Below are 7,543 nucleotides of genomic sequence, written 5' to 3'. Positions count from 1 at the left end.
CAGTATATGGTCATTCCAGGCGCTTTTTCAGGCGCGTGGGCGCGAATTTTCGGGCGCGTGGCCGCGAAATTACTGGCACGCGTCCTTTCAACAGCTGTTGCCAGCTTGCTTTTTGCCACGTGTCATAGTTTCATTGCACCTGCGATTTCTCTTTCTTCCGCATTAAATTCATCGCATTAATTGCGATTAGTATATAAAGGGGGAGAGGGTCCTTTGTAATCCACACTTTCACTTTTCTCTTCATCTTCAAAACGATTTCCGGCGAATACTCACCTTTTCAGTCGAGCATTCTCTTGAAATCGTTCTCTTTTTCACACCTGCAAGATGTCTTCTGTTCATGATCTTGAGGCTACAGCCCAGGAGGCTGGGGTGTACGCCGAACACCCGTCATCCACGTCTGACAAGGATGACAAGAGCACTGCTGGCGAGTGCCAGTGTGCTCTGCCTGTCGATCTATATCAGTACATCGTCAGGAAGTTCATGCTCGAGTCTCTCAAGCCTGAGTTTCCTGAGCCTCATCAGACGGTGTATGATGCCCCCAGAGGCAAGATCGGGGTATATGCCGCATTCTTTGTCTATGGGAATCTTAGGTTCCCATTGACAAAGTTTGTGTACCGTGTCCTGGAGAGGCACGGTGTGCACCTGACCGAGGTGCACCCGATGGCGATCGCGAAGATTCGCCACTTCGAGTGGGTGTGCCGGATTCTGGGCGTTGAGCCCTTCGTCGACCGCCTGATGACCTTCTACTCTTGGAGGTGCATCCAGGGGTGGTATACTCTGATAACCCGGATCAAGGGTTTGAAGATTTGCGCAACCGAGCGCAGTCTTCGTTCATGGAAGCGGGAGTTCTTTTTTATCTCCGCTCGCGCCATCCCCCTTGCCATGAAGTTCAAGAATGGGCAAACACTCCCCAGCCTTCACGCCTCCAACTACCAGGAGGCGGAATGGTTCTCAAAGATATCCCGAGTCCAATCTCCGGTTTACCGCTTTGCGGAGTCCGGGATGGTGATGCTCGGGATGAGCCGGGTGTGGAAGGATGCGGATGCGCAAAAGATCCCGATCGTCCTTGAATACGGTTTGAATTCTGTCCCTTACGGTACGGTCTGTCTTCTTTGTTTATATAGGTTTGTCTTCTAACTGTTTTTCTTTTATTTCAGAGGGGAACGACTTGCAGTCGCTCCTGTATCCGCGGGAGGCTGACAGTCCCGCTCGGATGGGTACTCGTGCTCTAGATGAGAACGAGTTGCCCATCCTTGAACAGACGGCGGATCGGTTCGTGGAGGTCTACCCGCCAGGCCACGAGATCCTGAGCGCCAGGCGGCCAGGTAAGGCGTTATTCAACCCTCGACCCCTCAATGCTGAAACCTCTGCTGGAATTCCTCTAATCTTGTGTTCTGATGAGGAATCCGCAGATGGTCCTTCGTTGGTGCGGAAGAAGAAGGCTGCCGGCGGGAAGGGGAAGGCGAAGGTGGCCTCCACTGCCGATCCGGTGCCTCGGTCTGATTCAGAGACCGAGAGCGAGGAGGGTGGCGGGGAATTCCGGTGGTGATAAGACCACTGCTCCGGAGGCTGCGACGACTGTCACCTCCGGAGAGCCCAGGATGACAACGGTGAGCGGCGTGAAGAGGCCGGCTCCATCTGGTTCATCCCCGCCGGTCCGCACTTTTAAGCTCAAGAAAACCGGTAAGTACAAACTTCCCTTATTTTTAACTTCATAGCTTTCCATCATTAATACTTATCTTCTTTGTGCAGGCGTGGATGCTACCGCATTCCAGGGTGAAGCGGGGAGGAGTACCTCCGGACCCATGACGGTAGGCTTGGTCAGCCTACCTGAGGCGACGACCCAGGCGGCTGCGCCTGCTTCCGCTGGTTCAGTTGCTCACTCCGTTGAACCAACTGTTCCAGCTGTGATGACATCACCGCCGGCTGTCAGTGCCATATTTACCGCATCTTTCACTGAGCCGGCGGTTACTTTTTCTGCGGACTCCGCAGCGGCGACCACGGTTGTGAGTTCACCTACAGTGAGTTCACCTCCGTTGGTTTCTACTACCGCGGCGGCCTTCACCATGCCTCCTCCGTCATCGGCAACGACGGCCGATCCTTCAGGTATGCATGGGGCTTCTCGCCAACCTCTGCCTCCTTCCCATCTACCTGATCTCTTGGACGGATTTCCCTTGGGTTCAGGTGATGGGTTTGGCGGCTATCGGCCTGTTGTTGACCCTACAGGTGCGTAGGGTTCTTTTGGCCTATTTTTTTTTTTTTTATATATCATCTTTTCCTAACTGCTTTTTGTTTTTTGCAGTGTCGGATTCCAATGAAGTGTATGTTCCACGATGGAACATCCGCCGAGGAACAACCCTTCGCACACCTGTGGAGTGCGTGGAGTGGGCTCGTCACGCAGTTCCCAGTGGTGCGTTGGGGGAAGCCATGGCTAGCTACCAGGAGGGTAGGCTAACCAATGAGCTTCGGGTTCTCCTGGCCCGGATGCAGCCGCGCGTCGAGCTGCTTTGTCGTGAAAACGACAAGTTAAAAGCAGCTCGTATCCAAGAAGCAGCTCAGGCGCGGGCTGTCCGGGAGGAGAATAGGAGGCTCTCCGCCGCTGCTGCGGAGAAGGAGAAGGCGTTCAAGGCCCTTGAAGTTGAAGTTCAGGCCCGTCTCGAGGCCCGTTCCAAGGCTGCCCAAGCTGTTAACGAACAGCTTCGGCTGGCTAAGGAAACTGCTCGGAACGCAACTGAAAGGGCCACCAAGGCTGAAGCTGTTGCTGAGCCTCTACGCCTCAAGAATGAGGAACTTAAAGCCAAACTAGAGGCGCTCCAACAGGCTCATGATGCCTTGGCGATGGAAGACGCGAAGAAGCTCCAAGAGATCCTGGACCAGGGGGGGTGCTTGACCAGACTGAGCGGAAGCTAAAGGGCGTTGAAGAGGCTGCGGCTAAAGAAGTGTTGCTTGCCAACCTCAACCAAAGTGAAGCCGAACGCGCCCGTAACCAAGCTCAAGCTGCCCTCCAGGAAGCTCTGGTTACCAAGGAATGGCTTCTTCAAGAAGCGTTGTCTCAGGTATGCGTAATTTCATATCTTTACTCTTTTCTTTGCACATGGAAGAGATTTTGACACTTGTATTTTTTTTTCTTTTTGTAGGTTGTGCATCGGGTCTTCACGGAAACGTCTTATGACGATGCTATGAGCACAGCCCTCAACGCTTCTCATGAGGATGGGGAAAAGGCCGGCTTCCTGCTTGGTCTAGGGTTTGTTGAGAAAGGCATCCCGCCTTCCAACTTCCCTTTGTATGATGTGGATACTGAAGCTGTTTATGACCAAGCAGTGAATCAGTATGCCGCCTTCCCGCATCCGGTGGTGGAGAAGGTGAACGAAGTCGCTGCTGCTGATGATGGGCTAGCTATCCTTAAAGCTTTCCTTGAACCACCACGCTCTACTGATGGTGCGGGTCCAAGTGGAAGTGGTCCTGAAGCTTGATCCTGAAGATCCCTTTCCACCATTAGCGTAGATTTTTGTTTTTGTATAGCTTCTTTTTTATGCGGGTATGCACCCAGCAATCTTTGTAATATTTGAATTTTGATGAAATAAAGATTGTGTTCATTCCTTGCCTTATTTATTTTACGCATGTTTTGATTTAACTTAGCAATTTCTTTAGTACTTAGATAAGTTAACTTTTTAACGTGGCAAATTATAAGTTTGTTTCGCTTCCTCTTTCATGATTGTGCGGGTATGACCGTCACTTACACTTAGTAGGATGGCTTAACTTTACTTATATCTGACCTGCGTGGAAGTTTTCCTCATCTTTTCCTTTGAAATTTTCAAAGTGTTTAGAATAAGTTAACCTTTGAACGTGGTAGATAATAGGTTGAAGTTTTGCCTCCTTGTTCGTGATTGTGCGGGTAAGACCGTCACTTGCACTTAGGATGGCTAAACTTTGCCTACATCTGTCCTGGGTGTAGGTTTTCCTTAAAACTTTTGAAATTTTTACCGTTTTGTGTTTATGCGGGTTTTGCCGCCTTCCACACGTAACGACTTCTTCCCATATTTATGCGGTGAATACCGGCACATCAGTGTGGGAAGTTCATAAGTATAAAGGTAAGGCTATCAACACATTGTGAAAGGAGAATCATTTCCATTAGAAGTGGCTCTAGGCCTTTTCTTTACAAGTTTGGAATTGATCTACATATAACATTTGCGTAATTGAGCTCCATTCCATGTTCTTGGGATGGGAGTGCCATCGAGCCTTTCGAGCCGGTACGCGCCATTTCCCAGAACTTCTTTGATAATGTATGGCCCTTCCCAGACCGGGGCCAGTTTTCCTGGGCGTTGTTGGTTCGAAGCCTCGTTGTTACGCAGTATGTAGTCTCCTATATTGAAGTTGCAGAGTTTTACCCGCGTGTTATAGTACTTTTGCATTTGTCGCTTGTAGTTCTCTTCACGCACTGCGGCTAAGTCTCTGCGTTCCTCGGTTAGCATAAGGTCTAACCGTCTTTCCGCGTCATTGTCTTCTGGTTGAATCAAGACCCTTGGTGAGGGTAAACCAATTTCGACCGGGACCATGGCTTCAGTGCCATAAGTGAGACTGAACGGGGTTTCTCCCGTACTGGCTTTTTTCAGCGTTCTGTTTGCCCAAAGGACGTGCGGAAGCTCGTCCACCCAGCCGGATCTGTGTTCCAAGAGTCTTTTCTTTATGCCTTCGACGATGCTCTTATTTGCTCTTTCTACCTCACCATTACCCTGCGGGTGCGCCACTGAGGTAAAAGTGTGGGTGATTTGAAGTTCTTCCAACCACTTTTGTAGCTTCTTGTCAGCAAAGTTGGTGCCGTTATCGCTCACCAAATTCTGTGGAAGTCCAAAACGACAAATAATAAATTCCCAAATAAATTTTTTGATATGTTTCGCGGTTGTTTGGGCTAAGGGTTTTGCTTCTATCCACTTGGTGAAGTAGTCGATGGCTACCACTAGGAACTGAACATTTCCTGCTGCTGTAGGAAATGGGCCTGTCACATCGATGGCCCACTTCTGAAATGGCCATGCAGAGGTGACTGGAACAAGTTCATTCTTCGGGCGATGCGTGTTGGGTGCGTAGAGCTGACAAGACCTGCACTTTCTGATGTATGCCAGCGCATCTGTATGCATCCCCGGCCAAAAGTATCCCGCGTTGTTAAGCTTAGCTACAACAGCGCGGGGACCTGCGTGTACCCCACAGATGCCTTCGTGTACTTCCCTTAGGAGGTAGTCAGCATCTTGGTTGTCCACACATCTTAAGAGTGGGCCAAGAAAGTTACGTCTGTAAAGGATGTCATTGATGAGTTGATAATTCAGTGCTTTACAGCGTAGTTTTCTTGCCTGTGTTTTTGACTCTGGTAGTGTACCTGCCGCAAGGTAATTTATTATTGGTGTCATCCACGTTTCTGTGCCGGTTTGGATGACACAAATTTCCTTGTGCGGGACTGAAGGTGCCTCGAGGAGTTCAATGCGGATGTCCTTTCCCAAGTGGGTGAAGGCTAATGATGCAAGCTTGCTTAACGCATCCGCAGATTTTTTTTCACTACGCTTGACATGTATGACTTTGCAATCGTTAAAATCGCGCATAAGAGTTTTTGCTTGTGCGAGGTACAGGGCCATTGTGTCGTTCACGGCCGTGTACGTCCTGTTGATTTGATTGGCTACTAACATGGAATCCACGTGGGCTTCCAAGTGTTTCACTCCCATCTTACGCGCAATTCTCAGCCCGGCCAAGAATGCTTCATACTCGGCTTCGTTATTCGTACTTGGAAAATCCAGTCGAATAGCGTAAGTGTATTCTTGGCCTGCTGGGTTGGTTAGTTTCAGCCCTGCGCCTGAACCCTCGTTACTGGCTGCTCCATCAGTGTAGAGTCGCCAGACATCATTGATGTCCTGTGCTGGAGAGGGTTGAGCCTCTTCCTGGCACTCTTTTTCCCGCGATGCAGGCACTTCCGCAATAAAGTCGGCCAAAACCTGGCCTTTTATGGCTGGTCTTGGCTTATACTTTATCGCGTATTCCCCCAACTCAATTGCCCATTTGGCTAGGCGTCCCGATAACTCGGGTTTGCATAGAACGTTTGCAAGTTTGAAGTTGGAGAGAATGGTGATTGGGTGACCCTGGAAATATCGTCTTAACCTGCGTGAAGCGTGTATAAGTGCTAAGACTAATTTTTCGAGGGTAGAGTACCGGGTTTCTACGTCTGTTAGGATACGACTGACATAATAGATTGGCATCTGGATGCTTTTCCGTTCAACTAGCAGGACCGCCCCGGTTGCTCTATCTGTTGCGGAAAGGTATAGGATTAACTCATCCCCCGCTTTTGGTGCTGTGAGCGTTGGGAGTTCGATCAAGCGTGACCGAATCTCCTGAAAAGCTGCTTCCGCTTCTGGTGTCCAGCGGAAGTGCGTTTTCTTTAAACAGTTTCTCAACGTTGACACGAAAGGAAATGACTTATCCGCGTGGTTTGCCAAAAAGCGATTAAGTGCGACTAGTCGTCCATTCAGTGTCTGAGCCTGTTTGATGGTAGTAGGTGATTCCATTTTGATAATGGCTTCGACCTTTTCAGGGTTCGCTCTGAAGCCATCTTTAGTGACGATGACCCCCAAGAACTTCCCTTCTTCCATTCCAAAGGCACACTTGCTCGGGTTGAGCTTCATGTTTATCTTCCTGAGCGTGTTGAAAGTTTCTTCGATGTCTTTCAACATCGCTTCTGCGTCAGGGCTTTTGATGACCAAGTCATCCATGTAGACTTCCAAGTTCCTCCCAATTTGGGCATGAAACTGGTTGTCCATCAGGCGTTGGTATGTGGACCGGCATTCTTAAGTCCAAATGGCATCATTTGGTAACAAAATGTGCCATCGGGCGTCCGAAAAGCGGTTTTGTCCTGATCATCAACGGCCATGTGGATTTGATGGTACCTCTTATACGCATCCAGGAAGCATTTAAGGCGAAACGGTGCTAACGAATCCACCTTAAGATCAATTTCGGGTAACGGATAACAATCTTTGGGGCATGCTTTGTCTAAGTCCTTGAAATCTATGCACATGCGCCATTGTTTGTTATTCTTCGGTACCATAACGGGATTTGCAACCCATGTTTGATATCTGCTAACGCGTACGATGCCTGCGTCAAGGAGTTCCTTGACTTGGGTTCTACACGCGTTAGTTTGTTCTGGCCCCGTTACTCTGCGCTTTTGTACGACTGGCGTAACAGCCGGGTCGCACTTGAGCTTATGCTCTGCCTTACTTCGGGGTACACCAGTCATGTCAGCTGGTGTCCACGCGAAGATGTCAGCGTTTTTCTGTAGTAAGCGTTTGAGTAAGGTGCGTGTGGGATCAACAATTGTTGGGCCAATGGTAACGGCCTGGTCAGGGTATTTGCCGTTGAAGGCCTATCTTTCCGGTTCGGTGATGGTTGGTTTAGCCATCTTTGGTTTGGGTTTAGATGAGACAGATGCGATGCATACCTGGGGAATGCCGGTGATCATCGCTACACCCTCAGCTGTTGGCCATCCCATCATGCCGTGGACGGAAGATAC

This window comes from Bidens hawaiensis, unplaced genomic scaffold (genome assembly GCF_021521415.1).
Source record: "Bidens hawaiensis isolate Kalapana, Puna unplaced genomic scaffold, B.hawaiensis_p1.1 tig00043494_1, whole genome shotgun sequence".
Lineage (NCBI taxonomy): Eukaryota > Viridiplantae > Streptophyta > Magnoliopsida > Asterales > Asteraceae > Bidens > Bidens hawaiensis.
This window is presented reverse-complemented; position numbering follows the sequence as displayed.